The sequence below is a fragment of the Gallus gallus genome, chromosome 4 (assembly GCF_016699485.2).
Source record: "Gallus gallus isolate bGalGal1 chromosome 4, bGalGal1.mat.broiler.GRCg7b, whole genome shotgun sequence".
Lineage (NCBI taxonomy): Eukaryota > Metazoa > Chordata > Aves > Galliformes > Phasianidae > Gallus > Gallus gallus.
Window position 1 is genome coordinate 13,695,086 of NC_052535.1, and position 23,283 is coordinate 13,718,368.

At 39.7% G+C, this 23,283-nt stretch overlaps 1 protein-coding gene and 1 long non-coding RNA gene across 2 annotated transcripts in view; one reads left to right on the forward strand and one right to left on the reverse strand.

Annotated features, from left to right (window-relative positions):
• TMEM164 (transmembrane protein 164) overlaps nucleotides 1-206 on the reverse strand; it is a 43,066-nt gene extending 42,860 nt beyond the window's left edge. Inside the window, exon 1 of the mRNA NM_001012886.2 lies at nucleotides 34-206. The gene's annotated coding sequence lies outside the window, so the exon portion shown is untranslated. The remainder of the gene's footprint in view (nucleotides 1-33) is intronic.
• Nucleotides 103-19,469, forward strand: LOC121110637. The gene is made up of 3 exons (XR_005859835.2): nucleotides 103-593; nucleotides 1,237-1,437; nucleotides 15,709-19,469. It is a non-coding gene; the product is annotated as an uncharacterized LOC121110637 (long non-coding RNA).
• The last annotated feature ends 3,814 nt before the right edge of the window (nucleotides 19,470-23,283 follow it).

Below are 23,283 nucleotides of genomic sequence, written 5' to 3' on the forward strand. Positions count from 1 at the left end.
CCGCACGGCGCTGCTCGCGGGTCGGCCCCGTACCCCGGGCGGCGAGAAACGGGCCCAGGAGCCCCCGGCCTCGGTGAAGGGCGGGAAGGAGGGAGCGGCGCTCCCCTCAGCGGCGGCGAGCCCGAGCGGGCGGGCTGCTCCCCGCCGCCCTGCCGGCCCCTTCCCGGCGTCGTAGCATCACCCCACCGACGTGCCTGTCTCACGCCGAAAAATGGACGAGCCCCCCCGGATTGGCTGAGCACGGCCGCCCGCCCCGCCCTCGCTCCACCCCGCGCGCTCCCGCCTCCCTCGGCCGCCTTCCTCCCACCTCGCTGCGTGCCGCCCCGGCTCTCCCCGCCTCTCTCCAGTCAGGGTAAACGCGGGTTATGAACGTAAAGGATGTAAAACTGCTCGCGTTATCAGAAATGAGGGAATCGGGCAGGCGTACACACAGTTCTAGCAACAGGACGAGAAGGAACGTCCTCAAGTTAAACCAGAGATGGTTCCGGTTGGACATCAGGAAAGATTTCTTCTCAGAAAGAACAGCGATGCACTGACACGGGCTGCCCAGGGAGGCGGTGGGAGCACCGCCTGTGGAGGTGATCGAGGGAAGGGTCAGTGTGGCGCTGACGGATGTGGTTAGTGGGCAGCTGGACTGGATGATCTCAGAGGTCTTTTCCAACCTTAATGATTCTGTGCATCTCGCATATAGGCAAACAATCCAGTTACTTGCTAACATTTCATCATCGTAGCCTGGCGATACAAAAGTGAGATCTGTACACGAAGGAAATGGTGGTTTTGATTGTGAGCAGCAGAACTTATCACCACCATTTTCCTGTAGATAAGCATTATGCATTCCCTTATCAACAATCCCCATGCCCCGGCTCTCCTCACAGCACTCAGATGCCCTCAGTGCGGAGGGGCCCAGCAGTGCAGCACCCAGCCAGCACTCTTATCAGCATCTCCTTGCACTGAGAACCCCCAGCAGCTCAAGACTGCCACACCAGCTAGTGCTGGTTTGAAGTTAAAAGTGCACCCATGGGCCTGTCACTACTAGTCCAACAAAAGAAATATGCTCACATCTTGATCCTGTTCTCCCTTAGTCACATACCTAGGTTTCTTGCACCCACCCAGTTATGAGGAAAAGGATTGGTAGAACACAACTGCAAGAGGTTCATTTCCTTGTGAACACAATCTAAAGAAATCACTGCATCTGAGATAACACCACCTGACAATGTGTTGTTATTCTATTTATAGGTCTTCTTCACCTATAGAGTGAACTCCTAGTGTAGAGGAGTTCCGAACAGGAAAGACCCAGAAACATCCCACAGGCACTGCACACAGTGACAGACTGGAAGAAACAGACGCCTGCAACTGTAGCTGCAGAAGTTGTTCTATTCTAAGTGTCTGAGGGATGGACATGTTCCAGGTTGTTCGTGGCAGCAAACAACCCAGTTGGTAAGCGTCATGGGGCAAATACCCCGTGCTTATCTTTGCAAGCAGCATTCCTGTATTTCACAAATAGGAGAACAAAAACTGCCCAACCATTGGTGTTAGTACTGAGTTGCTTCTGTGGGTATCCTACAATTGTTAACAGAAACCATGCAGTAAAAGTTGCCATAATTTTTTAAGTATATGAGTAGATTTAATACATAATACATTATATATGTTTATGTTGTGTACCCCATTCAAGACATATAACTGAAGGAAGAAAATGGTAATCATAGTAAATAAGAACCAGGTGAAACACATGCAAGTGTTCAAGGCTGATCCAGTTAATCACTGCTTTCTCAGTTTATCATCTAAATAACATTAGTATCACAGTGTTAAAAATCCTAGAAAAAGCTCTTAAAGAATAGCATAGATCTTAATCTTAGCTTTGAGTTAATAAGGATGTATTAGAACAAGAAAGTGAAATTGCAAGGGAGTGGTATAGCCTCTTTCAAAATTGAATAAATGAAAACTTAACAGTAATGCTGAACAACCTGTTTTATAATAAGCATAGAGAGAATTTTTATGAAGTCTTTTGCGGGGATTGTTTATTACCGCATGGATTATTTCTTCCTGAATATACTGGGTGGGTTTCAGTTAAAATGTGTAGTCAGCAAGGCAATGCCCTCCCAGAATTTCATTATCATTTAAATGGTAGAGAAAATTAAAGTGATCTGTGCCTTTGTTGCACCAGGCTTCAAAAACAGATCACCCACAAGCAGATAGTTAGAAAAGGTAATGCCAAGAACAAAATGATTGCAGCCTGGAATAGAGAAAGTAAGGATTATGAGCACTTGAATAAATGTTTTCAAATTGTCTGAGTCTAAAGAATATGATATAAGGATAGTTAAAGAAATAATTGAATTAAGATGGATGAGATGCTAAAAAAACAAAACAAAACAACCAGCAGCAGCAACTATCACTTCCAGTTGTTCAAGGTGGTGGGAGGTAATGAGGGAAGGGGAAGAGCCAGTGCAATATAGATTGGTCAGCGTAATCAACTTCAATCCCCCCAGAAAATCCTAGGACAAATGATCTCGTAAACAATTACTTGCACATAGATGATAACCAGAGAGCAATGGTAGTCAACAAGGACTTGTCAAAAATAAATCACATCAGATAACTTGATTTTTTTTCTCCCTTCAGTAAGGAAAGGCCTTCTGCATGGGACAGAACACACTGTCAGTTTGATTAGGTTTTTGACAGTTGCATGACATTTTCATTGAAGTTTGAAAAATATTGTCTGGATAAATGTACTATAGGGTCTATACAAAACTGATTGGATCACAAGCAATAGTTCATTGTCAAAAGGAGAGTGATATTGGTGGGTTCCTAGAGTCTGCCTTCAAGCAGGTTCTGTTTGGTAATTTTATTAACAATGAAGATAATGGAATAGAGAACATCCTCATCAATTTTGCATGTAATACAAAGCTGAGGGGGAAAGGTTGTTTTTTTTTTTTAATTATTATTTTTAATTTTTTTAATATTCCTGACCTTTGAGAATCACTGTTAAAAAACACAACAAGAGATTCAGAAAGAACAAGCTGAATCATAGTCCAACACATAGTATAAACCAGCTGGAACAAACCACAACTGCCTTTCTCTTCCCCATGCTACTCATTCTCTCTCACACTGTCCTATGCCAGCAAAAGCTTCTCCACGGCTGTATGGTTGGTACGGAAGAAACTGATTAACATTACCATTTTAATCTCAGATAGCTGTAACCTGGATAGCTGTATCCTTCCAGCTCTATTTAACCCTGTTTTCAGGGATGGTGATGGATGAGGTGACCTCTCTAGATTTCTACAGCCCTATTTTTCTGTGATTATCCACTCATTAAAAAGGAGCATCTTTGGTGTAAAACTGGGTGTCTGTGTATATATGATCAGCGCTCTTTTACAACAGCACAGTATTGTTAATTCATGTTCAGACCGTGATTCACTGTGAAGTCAAGAGATCTGAGTTCTCCAGCCCTGATCTACTGGGTGGCTTATGCACAGTTCCTTCGTTATCTCCCAGTTTCAGCTTCTTTCAAAAGCACTCTGAACTCTGTGAGTAAGGATTGAGCAGTATTGACAGAGCACTGAGCACTTGCTCTCTTCTGTTTGTTGATCACATCTTCTCTTCCTTTCACTGAGTAATTTATGCTCTCTTTAAGACCCATTGTAAACATATGTAACTCATATGTCAATAGAAGAGGTTCTCTAGAAGTAATAAGTTCCTGTAACTAAAATGTTTGGACAAGAGCCTGAGGCTTTTTCTTCTATCTAACATTAGATTTATTTTCCTGTCTGTGATGCCTTAAAATTCTCAAAATGGTGAAATCTAACATCAGTACGTGAAGCAATGCTGAGGCCTCAAGTGCATCAGAAGTCAACCACCCAGAACAGCCTTACATGGAGCATCTGCAAGCACACCACCTGCCTGGGAGCTCCATTTTAGCTCTGCCCTGGTCCCAGGGGATTTATTCCTGAAGAATAAAGCAATTTATATCAAGTTCACACAGGAGGTCCATAGCAGCTGTAACGCAACAGTACTCACAGCAATGACAGCACAGTAGCAAAGTCCTAGGCTGCAGCAGGTGAGAACATGCTCAAATGCATGACACAAAAACAAAGGAAAAAAGCTGCTTACCCTTATAAGGCCTCAGGTAGGCAGGGATCTCCAACAAGATACCCTCACCTCCGCTGCCAACCCTTAAACAAGGTCTGGGAAGGGATGGATCCTGGCTCCGCTCCTTCCAATCACTCACACTGCATGCACCTGAGCTCCCCTGGGTTGGCCCTGTCTTCCCACCAGGTTCTCAATCATTGTTTCAAGCTGTGACTTAGCATTTCCACTACAGCAGACAAGACTGAACTGAAAAACCTACATTTTATCTTCTTCCTTTTTCTCTTTTCTTCTTCCACTATTGTTAGACACCTGGTTAGCCATGAGTGATGCCATCTGGCCAGGCTGACTGTGCCTTGTGGAGACAAAGGTTTGCTTTATTCCCTCAGCTTGTGGGTTAACGTTAATGTTGTTTTATGTGCCTGATCTGGGTAGTGAGAAGCGTGTCACATGTGAATTCCTACTCCTACAGTCATAGATAGTAGGAAGGAAATGAGAAATACCTACTTAAGACAGAAAGCAAAGAGGCCATGTGGACTGAAGGAAAAAGCAGGAATGGGGACAAATTTTGCACAGCATTGTTAGCTGCCAGTTGAAGTACTGCAGTTTGTTTACTCAGATTTTTAATAAAACAATATGAATACTCCGTGCAGGATCTTTGATCTGATGATCTTTGGAGATGCAAGTGGTGTCTGAGTCACATATTTATCCTTCTCATCCGCCTATAATGGAAGATGGGTTGAGTCTGTTAATCTGTCATTTCTTGTATGAAGAATAGCACTTGGCACTGTATTGCAATCTGAAGTATGCTTTGAGCACTCAGAATGAGACTTGGAATAGCCACAGAGTAGCAGTTGCAGACTTGGGGTATGAATACATTCAAGTCATGTGCACAGAAAGCAACAACATTTCGACTGCTTAGACTTGTAAACCAGAAGGCTTGTTTCTATGCAAAGTAGAATCTGAGGCTTTGGCTTTCTAGTGGCACCCTACCTCTTTTCACCTGGTCTTTTTGCAGTATTCTTTGCTGTACAAACTAAATCAAATGTGCTTTTCTTTCACAAATCTGGAAAACTGTTTCCCTACTCTGAATAAATCTTCCAAAGTGTGTACACATACATGCTTCCTCTTCCCAATGTTGTATTCCTTGTCAGCTTGGCTGTGATATACCTAGCTGAGATCTACTAAGTCTTGAAATATTTTTACAGTCTTTAGAAAATTCTTCTCCTTTTTTTCACCTTTCAAAGAGTAATCAGAATCATGACCATCTGCAGAAGCAGTGCAATCTTGTACTGACTATGGTAAATGCTGCTCACTTAATAGTTTCCTTTTATTGACTATGAACAAGGAAGTAGACTGATCCATTTTGATTCTTATTGTTAAACAACTTTATTGTACTTCAGTGGCAGGGCTAGAGAATATTAATTCTACTCTTCAGAGTTGTTTAGTTTAGGAAAAATACCTAACCAGCAGCATTTTCTGTTCTTTCACTGTTAGTTTTCATAACTGCATTTCTCCTGGCTCGTGCTTGATCTGAGCATGCTAACAGTTCAGAAATAGGTCTCTACCCTCAGTTTTCAGAATAACTGTTGGTGATTCATTCCCAAGTTTTGGCAAAAAAAATAAGCACTCACCCTCTTAGGGCACAGGAACAAGATGCCTCTCAACACAAATGAAATATTCACTAGCTAGTAATTATACTGTCATTAATCTACAGACTAAATATTCTGCCCCCCAAACAGTGATGCTTACAGACATCACACTGTTTTAAAAGGTGAATTATTGGCAGTTTACACTTTTAAAGCTACATTTGCAACTAGAAGTGGCTACAGGATGGCTACCTGGAAAGAATCAGTCTGATAAGCCACTGAGTACAGCATTGTTGTTGTTTTTTTTTTCCCTTTTCTTTCTTTTGTTGTTGTTATTGATGTTTTTCCTTACTAAAATATATTTAATAGTGATACTACCATTTGTTATTCTGAATTCCCCCTGTTGAGTCAGTTCCTTGTGGATATTATTTATGAATTTGAATGAAGGCTTGTTGAAATGTAATTGTTTATTTCCTTTCAAGGAATTTTCTTGCGGGAAAGATGAAAGCCTGTATCACTTATCATATCTCTCCCTGCCAGCTAATTTAGCTAGAACATATGCTAGACAATACAGAAAAATAGTAAATGTCAACTTGAAACATTCAAAATCGAAGCTTAAAAAGATTTCATGTCTTCGTTTACATAAAAAGCTGCAATATTAATAGGCACAAAACTGGTTGGATGTAAAAGCAGGCAGGGATAAAGAAAAACATTTAATGTGCAAGACTAACAAGACTAACAAGACTAACAGTTCTACACTTTAATTACTCTATCCACATGGAAGTTAACAGGTGAAACTGTACTGTCAGTAGCTGGTACAGGTTGAAGATGCATCTGAGAAATGGTAATATGTTTCTTTGAAGGCTTGTGTGTTAAATGAGTCAAGGAATTCTTTGAAGATGTTGGGAGCTTAGGAAAATAATATGTTTTGTTAAGATGAATATGAAAAAAAAATGAATCTGATATAAAACATATCTTAAGAAAATTAATGTTTCCATCCAGTTATTAGCATTTCTCTTAAGCTTGAAGTATCTTCAGAACTAACAGAAAGAACAATTAATCTTTTCATACACTGGTAACTAAACATTTTATGCCTGAAGTGCTCAATGACATTCACCCCCATGTTTATGTCCTGTGTTCTTTAGCTGTTTTTCAATTCTCAAGGCATTTGCTCTATTATATTGTCCTGTGCCAGCACCATATTATTGCTAAGTATAACAAAAGGCATTTCACAAGGAACAACACAAACTGTTTTTCTTAGAAGCTCAGCCTCAACAGCACTTTTCTAACCGTTGCCTTCCAACTCAAAATATTATGTTATTAACATAATGCACACTTATACGTGCTTATATCCACAGCAATTCAATAACCCACCAGCATTAAGCTAGTCTTTCAACAAACCAGACTCAAATAGAAGGTGATCTCCGAACCTCGTATAGGCAGCCTTCAAGATGCTTCTCATGCTGATGTCTCAGGAAAAAAATAAAATAACATGAAGTCAGAGAATCAAATCAAGGCTGAAGCTGATTGCCATATTAGTGTTACAAGAGCTGTTAGCCTGGTTTGTGTTTGTTAATTTTACCCACGGCTGATATACACAGTTGGTATGTGATTCTTTAAGCCTACATAGGGAGGCCTGTGCAGGGAGAAGAGTCTGTGATTTCCAGTTTTGTTCTATTTTGCTATAATTTATTGGACAAGTGACATCCTTGAAGCCTTACTGGAAAACATTTCAGTTCTTATCAATGAAACCTGTCATTCAGAGATAGAAGAGCTTAAATGCTAAAAGAAAAAAACCAAGCTTTTAGGAAGGCTGGTAAGTGATGGTAAATGGATTTTAAGAGTTTAAAAATTATGGTATTTATACAAAATTCGAACTTTTAAAATTTGCAGATTGCCTGATAATCATATGCAAATAACCTCAGTGTTCATCAGCTTAGATCAAAAATGGTACATGACATAGATAACAAGAAAGAGAATTAAAGATTAAAAAGATAAAGCTGTATGTAGATTCTTAATGTAGATCAGTGCTTAAAATAAGAATTATTTTTTTCAGAATTAGTTCCAGAATTATAAATTGGCCATCAAAAGCCTGAGACACACAAGCACTGTTGCAAGCACTGACACAGCAGCTTATTCAAGGTCAATGAAACAAATTTCTCCTATGGAACAGAGCCTTTCCAGGCCACCAAACTCTTGAGGAAACTTCAGTAACCAGAGTGACCTTCAATCACATCCTCAAATTGGTAAAAAGAATGACAGTCTAAAATACACTGTATTTGTTTTCTGCTGGTGATACTACACTAGATATTAACAGAGGAAACAAAGCAACTACTGTCATGATGATGAATGAGAATGAAGTTGATCTGTAAGTAAATTTTTCACATCTTTAAAGGTAGGAGTAAACACCTTGAATGGGGTTGTGGAGTTGATGCCATACCATCCAAAAAGCTAAATAAAGGATAATCAAAGTACTACATCAAAACCTGTTTTGTGTGCATGAAAAGGGTGTATTTCCAAAATTACAAAGTCAAGTAATTGGCATGCTTCTAGTATGACTAGGAAAGAGACTAATTTAGATTACCATTATGAAAACAGACAGTGAGTATATTTTTCATGTCAGTAATAATTCAAATTGCCAAACATGAGAAGCTGTAGGCGTTAAGCACTTGAGTAATAAATCCATGATCAAAAGGAAACATAGTGTCTGCATGTGAAGGTGGCAGTGAGATGGTGACTGTCTCTTGGCTGGTCAGAGACTAGTAGAAAATAAGCATTTTTAGGATTTGAAAGTGTAGGAGCCTCACGTAAGACAAAATGATACTGAAGTTCTTTGCTTTTGATGGACTTATTCAACCATTTTGTAAAAATACTATATATAGAACAATGAGCCCTCTAGTGGTTGTTCACCTCTGACATTCTCTAATAATAATAATGCTCTAATAATAATAATGCTGTTAACTAATGCAGTTAAAATATTGTTTTCAGTAGCAGCACAACTTGTGCTGTTTTAACTCTTGAGGACGTTGCCATCACTTTTCTAAACATGGGAAATGAAATAGTAAGAACTGGATCAGTTCAGTTCCAATGTCTGAAACGATTCCAGTGATGATAGAGCATTTGGTCACTGGGAGCTTGGCAAGGGCCTAAACATATCAAGCACTGTTTACTTCACATATAGATAGAACAAACTCTGGAGAAAACATTCAAAGTTTGCAGAAAGGAAGGAAGGAAGGAAGAAAGGCATTGTGTGCTCTCCTGTTATTGCTGAGAAAAGGAAATAGATTTAGCAGTTCTCTAATGAGAGGGAGCAGAAAGAAGTCAGCTCTAAGTTGTGGCAGTCACTGGTCTGAAATCAGTGATAAATAATCTAATTTAAGTATTCTTGAAATGTGCAAGGATTGCATTTTTACGAATGCTCTGACATGTAAATATAAGAGGATTTTTGCTTAGGTCAGTGCAATGCAAATTGGTCAAAAGAAACAAGATAGTCAACCTCTGCCTTTAATCCCACCTCAGCATTCAGCTGGGTCCTGTAGCCAGAAGCTCCTTTATTCCTACTACATCAAAGGATGTATGCCAGCAGCTTTCAGTGATGCAGTGGGAAAGTTGAACAGGTTGTTTTTTCAGGCTGGTTGCGTTGTGACTTCTAGATAGATCAGCCCCCTTCGTTTCCTTATTCTGTTTTATGGGTCTTGGAAATATTTACCTTTGAGCTCTCTAAATTTATGAGGGCTCAGGGTTTGTGTAAATCTAAGTGCTTTAATTGCTCGACTGATAAAGTGCATCACACTTAGGGCTAGCTGCTTGTTTTCTCCTCTGTGATTGCTAGGAAAAGATTTTCTTTTTTCTCAGCCTGGACACAATCTTTTCCTGCCAGGACAAGGGCTCAAGGCAGCAGAACTCACTACAGCCATGTTACCCAGTAGCTTGTATTGGACTCATTAACTGATTTATCCTTTCAGAAATTCTGACTAATGGTGAAAAGAGGCACCCAAATTATTTTCTTAAAACAAAGCATCCTTAAACAGAAACAGGAGGAAAGGAATTAGCAGAAACTGTACTGTGGGTGCACAGCCCAAAAGGAATGGTTAGGAATCTGGAAGTACATAATTGAAAATTTTGTCCACCAAAGGGGAAAAGAAGTAACAAAAAGATATCTCAGCTTGAAAATATTCGTGTAGTTCATGTTTTCAGATCCATTTGCTGCTGTTTATGAAATCCGAGCAGTACAAATGCCAGCAAGATAAGCAAAGAAAGCTCCAGATATTGAGTCATACAAACAGAATAAGGTACAGCTTTCTCATTAAAAGATTTCTTTCAAACCTTTATCATCATACTAGTGAATGCTCTCTCGTATTTGGATAATACCATGGAAAATAAAGCAAATTAAGCAAGATATATTTAAAATATATTTTTATAATTGATATCTTTTCTTTAGATATCTTTTCTTTCAGATATCTTTATCTGAAAGTATTTTCACAGAATACATTGCTACTACGAGGCAGAGAGGTGATATTATATAGAAGCAAGTGCAGCATAACCAATGCTTACTTAACTGGTGCTGTTAAAATCATAGCCTGTATTCTGATAACTATTTTGTAATACAAAAGAAACCTGACAAACAATACATTTGAGTGGTGCATAATCAAATTCAAAGCGTTCTGCTGATACAATTCCAACCACCGTGTAACATCGTACCAAAGCACTGATTTCTGTACTGAGATCCTAATGCTACCTAGAATTTTTCAATGTCTTTTGGATGGATGGTTTTGATAGCTGGCAGGTCTGCTCCTGCTCCCAGTAAAATATGAAGCAAAAAATTGTGCTGTCACACTGATATGGGAGAAATATGACTGTTCTTCCATCTGAACTTCACTGGTTAACATCATTATGTGGGATTTCTAAGGATTGAGGCAGGATCTGATCAGTGTTTATAAATATCTATAATAGGGAGGTGGGAGGCAAATGGATGAGGCCAGGATCTCTTCAGTGGTGTGTAGTGATAAGACAAGGAACAACACCCTAAAATTTGAACATGGGAAATTCCATACAAATATGCAGAGGAACAACTTTAAGGTAAGGGTGACAGAGCTCTGGAGCAGGCTGCTCAGAAAGGCTGTGGTGTCTCCTTCTATGGAGGTATTCAAGACCTGTCTGGATGCCTACCTGTGTGACCTATTGTAGGGTACCTGCTTTAGCAAAGGGGTTTGATTCAATGGTCTCTTGAGGTCCCTTCCAACCTTTGCAGTTCTGTAACTCTGTGATTTCTTACTTTAATCTATTCAAATCAAATACTGTCATCCGAAATCCAAGATAAATCTCTCTAACTCTAGTGTGGTGTTAGAGTACCAGACACCACAAGCAGAAACTACTTACTCCCATTCTCATATTCCTATTTTTTTATTTCATCAGCAATATTTTTATTGTTTTATTTTATTGAAGGATAAAAGTCCCATCATTCTCATCAGCCTGTGTGAGGCATTTTAATTGGAGGTGATGTGGAGGTGCATATAGAAGCTCCAATTCACAGCGTGAAATAGAACATTTGTGATAATCTGCCTTCTTGAACCTTTTTGCTGTACTCCAAAAGTCAGAAGTTCAAGGAAGACATTTCATTCAAGAAAGAAAATTACAGTGACAACATGGGAGGCTACTAATATTCACATGGCTTCACATATCAGTTCTCATTTACTTAACTGTCACAACCTGACCATTTTCCGGTTTTTCTCCCTAATAGTTCCCTTCCTTCTTTCACATGAAATATCCATAATACAACATAAGAACTATAATTTTTAAAATAACATTAATATTTATGGATCTCACATTCTGGGTAATAAGAATATAAGCAGTCAGTTTCTTCCTGCATTTCATAAATATATTCTGATCTACTTCCTAGGCAAGTTCTTTCTTGCAATAACTGTTAAAAGCAAATCCATATGTGGTACAGCTTTAAACATACTAAACGTATTTAATAAATAACACAATTCATACAGTTTACTTTGTTATTATGTATATTTTGTATCCTTAAAACTTTTTGAGTGAACTCTCCAACAAGTGCAGAAATGCTAATGGACCTGTTATGGTCCCAGGTGTTAGTAAAAGCAAATGGTTAATCATGGGCTGGTGGAGATGTCCAGTTACCAGTTACTGAGCGAGATAGAGAATTACCTTTTACAGGGTATATTTTCCTCAGTAAAAACCTGGGTTTATTTTGTATTATCTGTAGTGTTAAAGGAAGATTTTATGTATTCACATGCTTTTTAAAACGGTTTAGTTGTCAACGCTAGCTGGTGTTTTGAGTCTATTTATTGTGCAGAGATTGAATTACACTAGGCTGTAAACATGTAGACAGCACACTCTCAAAATAATGTCATAGTCCAGAAGTGTGCAACCTTCTCAGCTGAGGCTTCTGTCTATTTAATTTCATATGAAAATGCAGTCAGTGCACATCAGTAAATATATATAGGCATGTTTTTCTAAGTCCATCCCCATGTGCCTAACTCTTCCTCTCCAGAAGGCTCCTGGAGCCCTGAGAACAGCCTGAAGGGGGGCTGCAAGAAAGAAGGGGACAGACTTTTTAGCAGAGTCTGCTGTGATACGACAAAGGGAAATGGTTTCAAACAAAAAGAGGGGAGATTTAGATTGGCTATAAGGAAGAAGTTTTTTACAATGAGGGCGGTGAGGCACTGGCACAGAATGCCCAGAGAGGTGGTGGTGCCCCATTCCTGGAGATGCTCATGGTCATGCTGGATCAGGCTCTGAGCACCTGATGGAGCTGAGGGCATCCTTGTTCATTGCAGGGAGGTTGGATTAGTTGACTTCTATGGGTCCCTTCTAACTCAAACAATTATATGATTCTATGATTTTCTTTAATGAGACAAACTGTACTAGACAACAGCATCTGCATTCTGCAACATCGCCTTCTGGTTTTGGTTTTTTTTTTTCATTTTTATTGATAATAAAAATCGAACGTGCACAGCAGGTGGCAGCACAGGTCCTGCTTGATATCAGCCTCATTTGTACCTCAGAAAAGTGTCTCCAGTCTTGTACAAGTTGCTGTTATTAAACAAATGCCCCTTCCTTTATACGAAGCAGGTGATTTTTAGCAAAGAACTAGAAATGATCTGTGTCACTGCTGTACAGTGACAGCACTTTCTGAAGTTGCATGCAGCAGAACTCACCAGCAGTTTGGGGCAGAGCTTGCTGCCTAGGTACAAGCTGTATCCATGTAGAAAAAGCAGTGTACTGCTATGCAGACCCTGTGATATGTCTGTCTGTCTGCTAACAGAAGGAGAAGGTTTCCAGCCTAGAGTTTTAAAATTCTTATTCAGATCCTGAAATGTAATTCCCACGTGCTTCTCTCTCACTCCTCTCTTGTCTGAGCCTTCAGTGGGGTGTGGGCTGGGGAAGGGGCAGAGGGGAAGAGTTCATAGCATCTTTGTGAATGGGGTTCTCTGCTTTGGAATACCTTGGATCAGAATTCTCAAATAGTTCATTCATCAGCTCTAACAATTGTACTCATTCTGTCTCCAGGTTTTGCCTACAAAACTTGATGTTATCATTGAAGGCTAAATATCCTTTTTCCTTTTTTAATTTCCTTACCTATCCTGTGGGGGGGGGAGGGGGAAAGATTAAAAAAAAAAAGAGGAATGCTTCTGGGAATGCTTTGATCATTAGTGACTACATGACATACATGACTGTATTTGTTCATAGTATTTTGGGTTAAGGCAGAGATTTTAATTTTGCTTTGCTAAAAGCATCTATTTACTTAGGTGTTTATTTGTCTGAATCATACATTTCAGGACTGGCTGAAGTATCACCTTACACCAAGGAGACTTACAAGATTATCAGGCTTACTTAGAATTACTGTAGACCACCTACGGTGCTGAATATGGTTTGCTTGTTTTAAACTTTTTAATCCAGTATTAAGAGGAATTGCCACCAAGTAACACTGTAGCAGAATAATTAGCCTAATGTAAGCGGTCAGTTTAAAACTGTTTAAGTCTCCTGGTTATCTCAAATCCTCTACCATTATTTTCCTGAACATTCGTGTGAACGCTTCCTGTAGGATGCGGGCTACTTTTGTCCCCAGTGTAGAACTACAGAAGTCAGTGGGACCATATTGGATATTAATTTTATGTTTGACAATATTTCAGTCATGTATGTTGCTGGCCTCCTGGTAAATGTCAGAGCCCCATGTGGCTGAAGTCAATGGAAGTTCATTAAGTGCCCAATTCAGTTTTCGGAGAGCCTTAGTTTTGTGGGAATATTTGTCCCTGTTTCTTTGCTTTGTGTGACAGCTTCCTCACATTTAATTTATATCTACTTAAAGATGAGCTCCGAAACGTCTTAAATTTTGTGCGTGGGGATAAGGTAATAGGAATGGCACAGCGGTGTCGTTCACTGTTTTTACCACACAAAATAGATGAAATAAATGAAATAATAGTATAATACTTTTCATTAAATGAGTAGCATTTGCTTATCTGAAATTCTCACCAGAGGCACTGGACAAAGCCTCTCTCACAAGATAACTAGGTCTGACTTAAGACTTCATTTCAAAGGCTCCGAGAGATCTACAAGCAAAAAGGCATCCCAATGAAGGTAAGCTTCTCACTGTTCTTAAGCTTGTGCGTGGGCTGAAGTTCACCAGATAACTTCTTTAAAACAGTGGAAGCAACTACATATGACTTAGCCAGTTAAAGGCCTGAGAGTGTTTTAAAAGGTGAAATCAACATTGACAAGTCTCATGTAGTAAAATTTAAGAGCAAAACATTGAGAGAGCCATATTTATATCATAGTCTCTTCTTTAACAAATGAAATTTATTAACAAGAATTCAAAATGGAATACTAAATGTGATAATATGACTATAAACTATAAAGCTTACTAAAGGCATTCTAAGACTTTCTGGGCTTTTAATAATAATAATTAAAAAATAGCTAAAAAAGTAAATCTTTATCAAAAGTATTCTTCCAGAAAGGCATTTGCAAAGAGGAGAGGAGAGGAGAGGAGAGGAGAGGAGAGGAGAGGAGAGGAGAGGAGAGGAGAGGAGAGGAGAGGAGAGGAGAGGAGAGGAGAGGAGAGGAGAGGAGAGGAGAGGAGAGGAGAGGAGAGGAGAGGAGAGGAGAGGAGAGGAGAGGAGAGGAGAGGAGAGGAGAGGAGAGGAGAGGAGAGGAGAGGAGAGGAGAAGAATATTGATAATACTGTGAAGTTCAGTTACCTGTAAGAGCTCTCCTCTTTCTTACGTCCCTAGTAAAGAAAGGCTGCAGTGAGAGGCTGATCTTTATTAGGTAAATATTCCATGGAAGAAGAAAAGCTAGGGATTCAAATCTATTAAAAAATAAAAGTTAAGCTTCATTAGACCTGTTTTCATAGGACTAACTATTTACTCCTCAAAGCAGAAAATATTTCAGTTTGTAGTCTTTCTCTGCTGCAGTCAGCGGTTTCTGAGAAAGGAAGTTAACATCAGTGTAGCAGTGAACAAGGATGTAGTTTTTAATTCTCTGTTCTGCAACATTTTGTCAAATGTTCATGTTGAACTTTCAGACTTCCTAACTGCGTGATAAAAGTTAGAGGTGTTCCCATATTTCTACATTCTCTGTACCTCATCGACTAATACTAAGCAGAATTTCAATTAAACACTGCACTTGGAAATGCAAGGTGCTGCAGACACTATTGGAAATAGCTAAACGTGTCTGCCACCAGTACCACCTGAGGGTTGAAGGGGATGCTCAGACAAATGCAGAACTCAGCCGCACAGTTTGTAGTGACAATATTCAAACTGGTACTGGAATGGCGTATAGCTACAAATAAATCCAGTGAAATCAAAATGCAAAGTCAGAGTTCTAATTAACTGAACACGGAAAAGATGGCTATTGCAGTTCTGTAGTGCTCAGCAATGTCAGAAACTCCACTCCACTTCCAGTCATTGAAAATATTTCAAATCTACCCTTCAAAATGTTACAATTAAAACGAGAGGATTTTGGCAATCCGATTTATCTCATTGTGTTTGTTGTTTTGTTTTGATGTTATACGCAGTAAGATGATACTTGAGTTCTCCTCTTCCTGAGTCAAGAAAGTCAATGTGAAGCCAAAATTCCAAACGGGTAAAGATCTGAGTGAAGACTGCTTCACTACGAAATGATAAATGAAATACAAGTTGCAAAATCTACACAGTTACTACCTACAGATATCTTACGGATCCTTCAGGTATTGTTTTCCAAAATCATTCCCATTAACATCTTTGAACATAGACTCAAGTGACTTGACGTTCACATTTACTCACTGGTAGAGTCCAAACGCACGTTCCTCCGGAGGGTGGATGCACTGTGTATATGGCTGTAGGCCTAGGCCTGCTTCCAGTGCTGCTCTCATGGGGTGGGAACCTACAGGACCCACTCTGTTACTTTATTCATACTTGAACGTCTCTTATCTACTAAGATTTTGCTGGACTTCCTTTTCTTCTTCCCTTTTACTCATTATCTCTAGCTCATTCTTCCTTTTTCTGGAGTTCATTTGAAAAGTAAAAAAAAAAAGCGGATGTGGAACTGTTTCAGTATAAACAAGTTGTTTCTGCTCTCATTGGACAGTCTGGGATCTTTTGTCCTGCACAGGAAGATCCCTCTCTGGAGGTGGCTGCTGAACAGAGATCTTTCCTGGTTAACTGCCCCAATAAGCTTTCTGCTTACAGTGTTTTAACACTTCTGTAACATTTAAATTCAACATTGCAACACTTCACACTGTAACCGCAAAGATTGTGGATGTTGGGGAGATATTCTTCCCCTCTGCTCCACAAACTGACACGTTTGTTTTGGGGAACCTCGGCACAAAGTACATTCCATGTGACAGCACTAGGGAGTTCAATGGAAGCAGATTGCAGGCTGGATTCATGGAGAGAAAGCTGGAGTAAGTGACTTTGTCATGAGGTATGTTCGGATATAAAATAATCGTGGATAGAGAGCAGAAAGAAGAAGGGAAAGGAGTTAAATGATGTTCTTTTACGTGCTTTGTGAGTCTCTGTATTATAGTATTTAACTTACACTAAGAGAAATTTCCACATTAGAAGGAATGAACTTACTGCACAGGACAATAGACAGCGTGTGGGGATATCAGATCTTACTGAAAATACAGTAAATACATAATAAATACATAAATAAAGTGAGAAAAAATGTATTAGAAGTGTATCTGCTTTGATTTAAGCCACCCTTTAAATTCTGAGAACACGTGCACCATCCTCTATTGCATACTCTGCATCTGAGATTTTCAAAGTTTGCTGAGCTTCCCATGCACCAGGACTAACTGCTGCTTAAACTGTGAAGAGAGGAGATGTAAATATTGATCGATGATGCCTAAAGAAAAAATAGCAACAGTGCTGTTTGTGGCCTTGATCAAAGGATAACAAAGTTTGTTGAGAGCAACATCCCTTATTATAGTGACATGGCAGGAAGAAGTAATGAAAATAATATTCATAAACTTGGTAAGAGACAGTATTGCTCAGGCTGTCTGTCTGCTGACTACAAGGTATCTTTCATTACCCAGGCTATTTTGGCACTACCTATTAATTTCCTCAAATTGCTACGAGTCTTTTATCTGAAGATGCTTCTGTTGGGTATTAATGAAGAAGTGAAGTTACCCAGGCAGCATGGGCTAAAGCTGAAACTCCCCCAGCATCATCTTTCTCGACCAGCATTGTCCATTAAGAAAATGGGTCTGTAAGTGATACTATTCACCTAAACAAAAAAGAAACTGTTATCATGGCGTTGGTCAGCTGTGTGATACCGATACCTGGGCTGCCCTTGGGAGCCAGCCACCTTACAGATAATGGGGTGGTGTCCACTTTCAGGCAGATTTGAATCTTGAGTGTAAGAACTGCAGAGGCAGAGGAGACCTCAGAATGCAGCCCTTCCCCCCCAGCTCTGTTCCTGTGAATATTCACAGCTAGGTTTCATTCACGGGCATTTAGTTCTGTAACTACAACAATTCCAATTATTTCTGCAATATTTTGCATATGTAGTATCATGAAGAAACTAAATTATTGACCCTGGAATTAGAACTACTGACAGAAATGAAAGCATCATCATTAGAACTACTGTATAGATGAAGCATATTCTATTTATCTTCTCATACATAACGTTATTTATTATAAAGATTATATAATATATATATGTATGCTATATTATACAGATTATTTTATAATCTATCACTATAAATGGAAACAGTTCAATTATGATCCAAAGATTCTGACAGTGAAGCTACCAGGCAAAGGAAATGTTGACTCATTGACTGGAAAGCACCAGTAAGAATACAGGAAACTGTTACTCCAGCATCTTTATCCATGTAAGCAAGAACCTACTTGGATGAGCAAGAGCCTCATCTGTGGATGAGGTAAGACTGTATGAGGGCCATGTTTTGTGGGTGGCTTTTAAAGAGTCTGGCAAAGATGACCAAGAAAGTGAAATCATACACATCTCTTACACATTTGTAGCATAATATAGGAAATTGCTAAGTACAACCACTACAAACTGGCTGGGGTCCATAGAAACACTGTGAAAGGCTCTTCTCTGAAAATGTGTATGCTTTTCTCAGTGGTCCACATTGTTATGGACTGATGGGAAACAATCAATGTAGGGTTGATTGCAGGGATCAATCAACCTACAAAGTAGACAGTTGCACTTGAAAAGATAGGACTCAACATTTTATTGCAAAGACAGAATGAAAAGATTACAATTCCAACAAAATCCAGACATTCTGACAAGCTAGGTCAATGAGATTCTTCTATGCATTCTATCTTGTAAATTATGATGGAAAGGATGGAAGCTGCAAGGCTATCTTGTAAGGACTCCCTCACAGGTTTAGGAACAAGCTGAAGCAGAACTGCTGGAGCATGTCAGGGCAAACTGACAACTTGCTCTAAATTAGACAGGATATGCAGAATAGTTTAAGACTGCAAGGCTACCTAGCTTCTTTAAAGCATATGTAATACTAATGTCTGGGGGCTACAAGTTTTGTGTGTGGCTCTGTAATTGCATCCTCTGGGCACAGTAATCTCTCAAAACAAAAAGGAAAACAGGGATCGGTTTGTTCTTCTTTGTAGAAGGATATATAAGTACATGAACAAATGCTCCAAGTGACATTTACAGTTTGATTTCAAAAATCACATAAAGGAGTCCGCAGTAACACAACAAAGTTACAAGACTTGCATAAGTACATTGCAATTTTTTTCACCAGATAGTTTCCAGAAGTTCTCTTAGGCACGATCTTACATGAATAAATAAAAGAGTTCACAGTCTGCCAGTGCTGAGGACTAAAAGTTGATTCATGTTTTTTGCTTTAAGAAATGGATCATCTGATAAAGAAAAATACTATTTCATTTTCGTGTATGGTTAAATTGCTATTACGTGCGAAGCCAGTTAGTCTGAAGTAAGTATTTCTCTGTGCACCAAAACATGTTTTGGATGCAAGACTATGTCTGACCTTCATGCAAATCTGCTGATTTATATTTGTCCCCCAAACCTGCAGGAACAACTAAAAGTACATAAGCAACAAGTTGAGTAACTCTTATCTCACCACCATTACTTCTCACGTTACAGATTCCGAGAAATATGTGCACATGTAAGAACTACTTACATGGGAGTGCAGCAGAAGATACATTTTGTGCCTGACTATTACACTTTCTTCTGAAACGGACTTGAAGTGGCAGTCAGCCCGCAGACACACATGATGAGGACTTGAGTACTTCTTTTAGACACATGAGATTTTTATAAAAACGAAGCTCAGATAACAAATTGAAATAAAGTTAAGGTGAACAGGTAGTTACCATTTGTACTACACAGGTTCTAAATTTAAGAAGAGGGGTGGAAAAGCATTGATTGGGAAGCTGGCCTTGCTATTTCTGTCAAGACAAGCTTCTGCCATGGCATATGTAAGTAGAAAATCTGTTGAGGCCCAAGTTCTGAATTTTAATCTTTGCTCTAATGAACACTCGAAACAGTTCCACACCAAATTAGGGTGCCATAGTGTTAAAACTATTAGGATTCACTTAAAGGACATTGCAAGACTCAGGGGCTTCTGACAAGAGTGTGGGATAGACTGGCAGAAGACAATTATTTAGCCATACTTTCAGCCATAATCTATCCAAATCTAACGAACCCTTCATAGTAAGCCTGGCCTGTTGTGGCTATTGCTAACTGTGGTTGTGCTTTTCTCATCGTGTTTAATTCAGAGCGCCAGGTCTTTTTCCTAGATTTATTACAGTACAGAACAGGAATACCTCTGCCAATACTGCTTTCTTTTCCTAAAATGCACATTCACCTGTGTCTATATAGCATCCTATTTGAGGTTTAGTACTCTGAAGCTGTGCTCCTGGTGGGGCTTTCCAGTTTTGTTATAAACTGTACATGAAGACAACAGTGAAACTCCATTCTCCTTTGACTGCTTTTCCGTGGTAGTGCAGATAAAAGTGCTGATTTGACTCATGATCATTAAATAAGGTGCCCACTTGGACAGCAGAATCCATAAACAAACTCAAAAACGTGACAATGTGTGTTCCCACACTACAGTACACTGAAGCATACAGGACAGTGCATATTGCCTCTGAAATGCTGCAGATATTTAGGTCTCGTTTCATAGCAGATACCTTGGTAATACTGTAAGAGGTTGTCTCCCTTGCTGCCTAAAAGGCAGAAAGTTACTGCCAGTCATTACCTCTGGAGAAAATGGTAGGTAAACTCTGCCTGGTAATTACTGTGATGTTTTATGGAATACAAATGCTATGTCTGCACGCAGTTACTTGTTTCTGTTTCATGCAAGGAATATGGCTTAAAAACAAAGATTCAATTACGTAATGTAAGCATATGTTCAATGCTTGCAAGTTGCTGTAAAGTTTCCTACATGGTGACTTCAGAATGAGGTCAGATTTGTATAGAACAGAGTAACAACAATGATTACAGTTTTTTAGTTCAGGAGACCTACCAAACCTTGCCTTCACTCACTTCCCACCTCCTCCCCCAAAAGCATGATGTACGTTGGCTGCAGGTAATAGATTTGATTTTTTAAAAAATCAATCTTGATGCAAAATATACAAATTGGTTATTTGATGGCAACTGCTATAAGCAGATTTGCATGTGATTTGCCAGTCTGGTTTAATGCATAACAGCAAGAAGGGAATTGAACAAGCTTGAACAAAAAGTATCAAAGAAAGGATTAGATGAGAAGTGGGCCCCTTCTCCTGAAACACCGCCCTGTATTTAAAAGGCCGTTTCCCAGTTCCCACCTACTTGAAATTCCTCCTTGAAGTCAACGATCCTTGCTATCACATTTGTACTTCTGTGCTGTTTGTGCTGCGTTTTCTTTTAAACCCTGAGTCGGTGAGAAAAGAACTAGAGCGAACAACAGTATGTTACTCCTGATAGAAGGAGGTGACAAGGAGATCTAACATGCTTCAGCCTTTTGTTTTAATCATGCGCCCTAAGTTAGTTAAGAGTAGCAGAAACACAATTGAAAAACTTTAGTGGCCTAAGACAAAACTGCGACAATTTTCTTAGTAGCACTGGCTACTAAATGCAAAGGAAGTTCATGTGCAAAATTTCTCTTGCTTTGATTCTGACTGTACATTCTGTGAAGAAACAAGATTGCATAAAAAAAAAACACTTGATTTCACCAGTCACTGCTCCTAGCATAAATAAACTGCCCACGAGCTTTCAAGTATTGATTTCCTACTTAGATTAAAAGAGCTAGCATTATGCAATTCTCTTGCTGAAACAGGAATGAGGTGAGAAACTGTTGACTATGTCAGAGGTTTCATCTCGTTGTAGATGAAAAACAGAGATCTTCTAGATTGGCTTTAGTTTCTCCTCAGCATAACTTTCTCTTGCTTCTTTTTGACCTTGGTGATAAATGTGAAAAGTAGAGGTGGTACGGAGCAATGACACTGCCTGGGAAGTTCTCCTATGCTGATTAACACTTCACACAAATCATTGCTGGTTTTTAGCTACCAGGAAGAGACAAAGCAGTTGCAAGGAGGTGGAAAAAAAAAATGAGCCCTTTCATTTAGATTTGGTTTTAAAGATAGTGTGACATACTGTTATGTAAAGGCAGTTGTTATTTTTGGTTGTAGACTCCTAAAATATTTGCAGAGTAGTTTCAGCCCTTTTCTACTGACTGCAAGCTTCCTGACAACAGGTTTGCTTCTCTCAGCTACCTTTTTGGAAAGCTCTGGAAGTATTCTGCTTATCCTCAGGGTATTGCTGGTCAACCCTAGCTTATCGTTTATTTACAGAGGGCAAATAAATCTGTTTCTGATTTCCTTACAGCAGAGGATGTTTGAAAGTTTTTGAAGAACTTGTTTGAAGTAACTATTTCTTATGACAGATAAAGGGGTATCTGCTACATCAGTAAATCCAACTTTGCTGCCATTATCAGTTTGACTTAGTTGTTTACCCTTTTGAAGCAAATAAAAATCCCAAGTTCTTGGTTGGACACTTAGATTGTATCATCCTACAGATCAGGCTCCTTGTAACTATTTTTACCTGATACAAGGTCCCTTGCTGTGGTTTGACCCAGCAGGTGTCTGAGCACCACAGCTGTTCTCTCACTCCCTCTTTCCCAGTGGGATAGGAAGAGAATTGGGGAAAAAAAGTGTAGAACTTGTGGATTGAGATAAAACTACTTATTAAGATAGAGAGAAGGAAAATGTGCTGGGCTTTGACTGTTTATGACAATCCGACCCACAGCTGCATCGGAATGCCATCCCTTCTCACAACTACCTCCGAGAAAGAGCAGTTCCCTGCTGGGTTATCTAAATATACAGCCCACTACAGAGGCAGGCGTGTATCTTTGTGAGTAGGAAGGGCTCTTTGTCATCCTGCTTCAGGGACAGCTGCTAGCCCAGTCCTAATAAAACTGTCATCAGGCCCCTCAGGCACAGGAAAAGGTCAGAGGGAGAGGAATGTGGAGGACATACCTCCTGTTTAACAGGACCACTGAGGAAGTTAAAAAGGCAGGAGCAGGGGGGAGAGAGTACTAGGATCAGAAGCTTAGAAATCATTTAAGGGATGGACGTTTTCTTGAGCATGGGAGATGATGTCACTGAACCTGAATGTCACTCAGCAGTGCTCTGCTTGACAGTATGAGAGGATACCAGGAATCCCCACTGACCTTCTCCCTGTGGCACACAAGCCTGGCTCGCCCAGAGCCAAGATGAGCTTTCTGAGGTCCCACTCCTGCTGAGGTCTCCTTTTGGCAGGGTGTGAAGAAAGAGCTGCAGTCAGCAGGGAGGCACAGCCCAGAGTGCTTGAAATTGATGTGGGAGCAAGAACATGCAGTCTGACATGGAGGGATGGAAGCCCCGGATTTAATCTGTTTCAAACACTATGGCTCTGCACCTGGAGAGCACAAGGCCTGTCAGCCCAGAGGGGAGATCAATGGTACAGCAGTGCAAGGAAAGTGACGCACATCTGCAGAACAAGGAGTGGCATGGAAAGGGTACGGAGAGAATGATAATTAACGGTTAACTAGCATAAAAGTCAAGGAATATCAAGTGGAAAGGCTCTTAGCACCTTGATCAAGCTGTAGATGTCTGTTCATTGCTGGGTAGTCAGACTAGATGACCTTTAA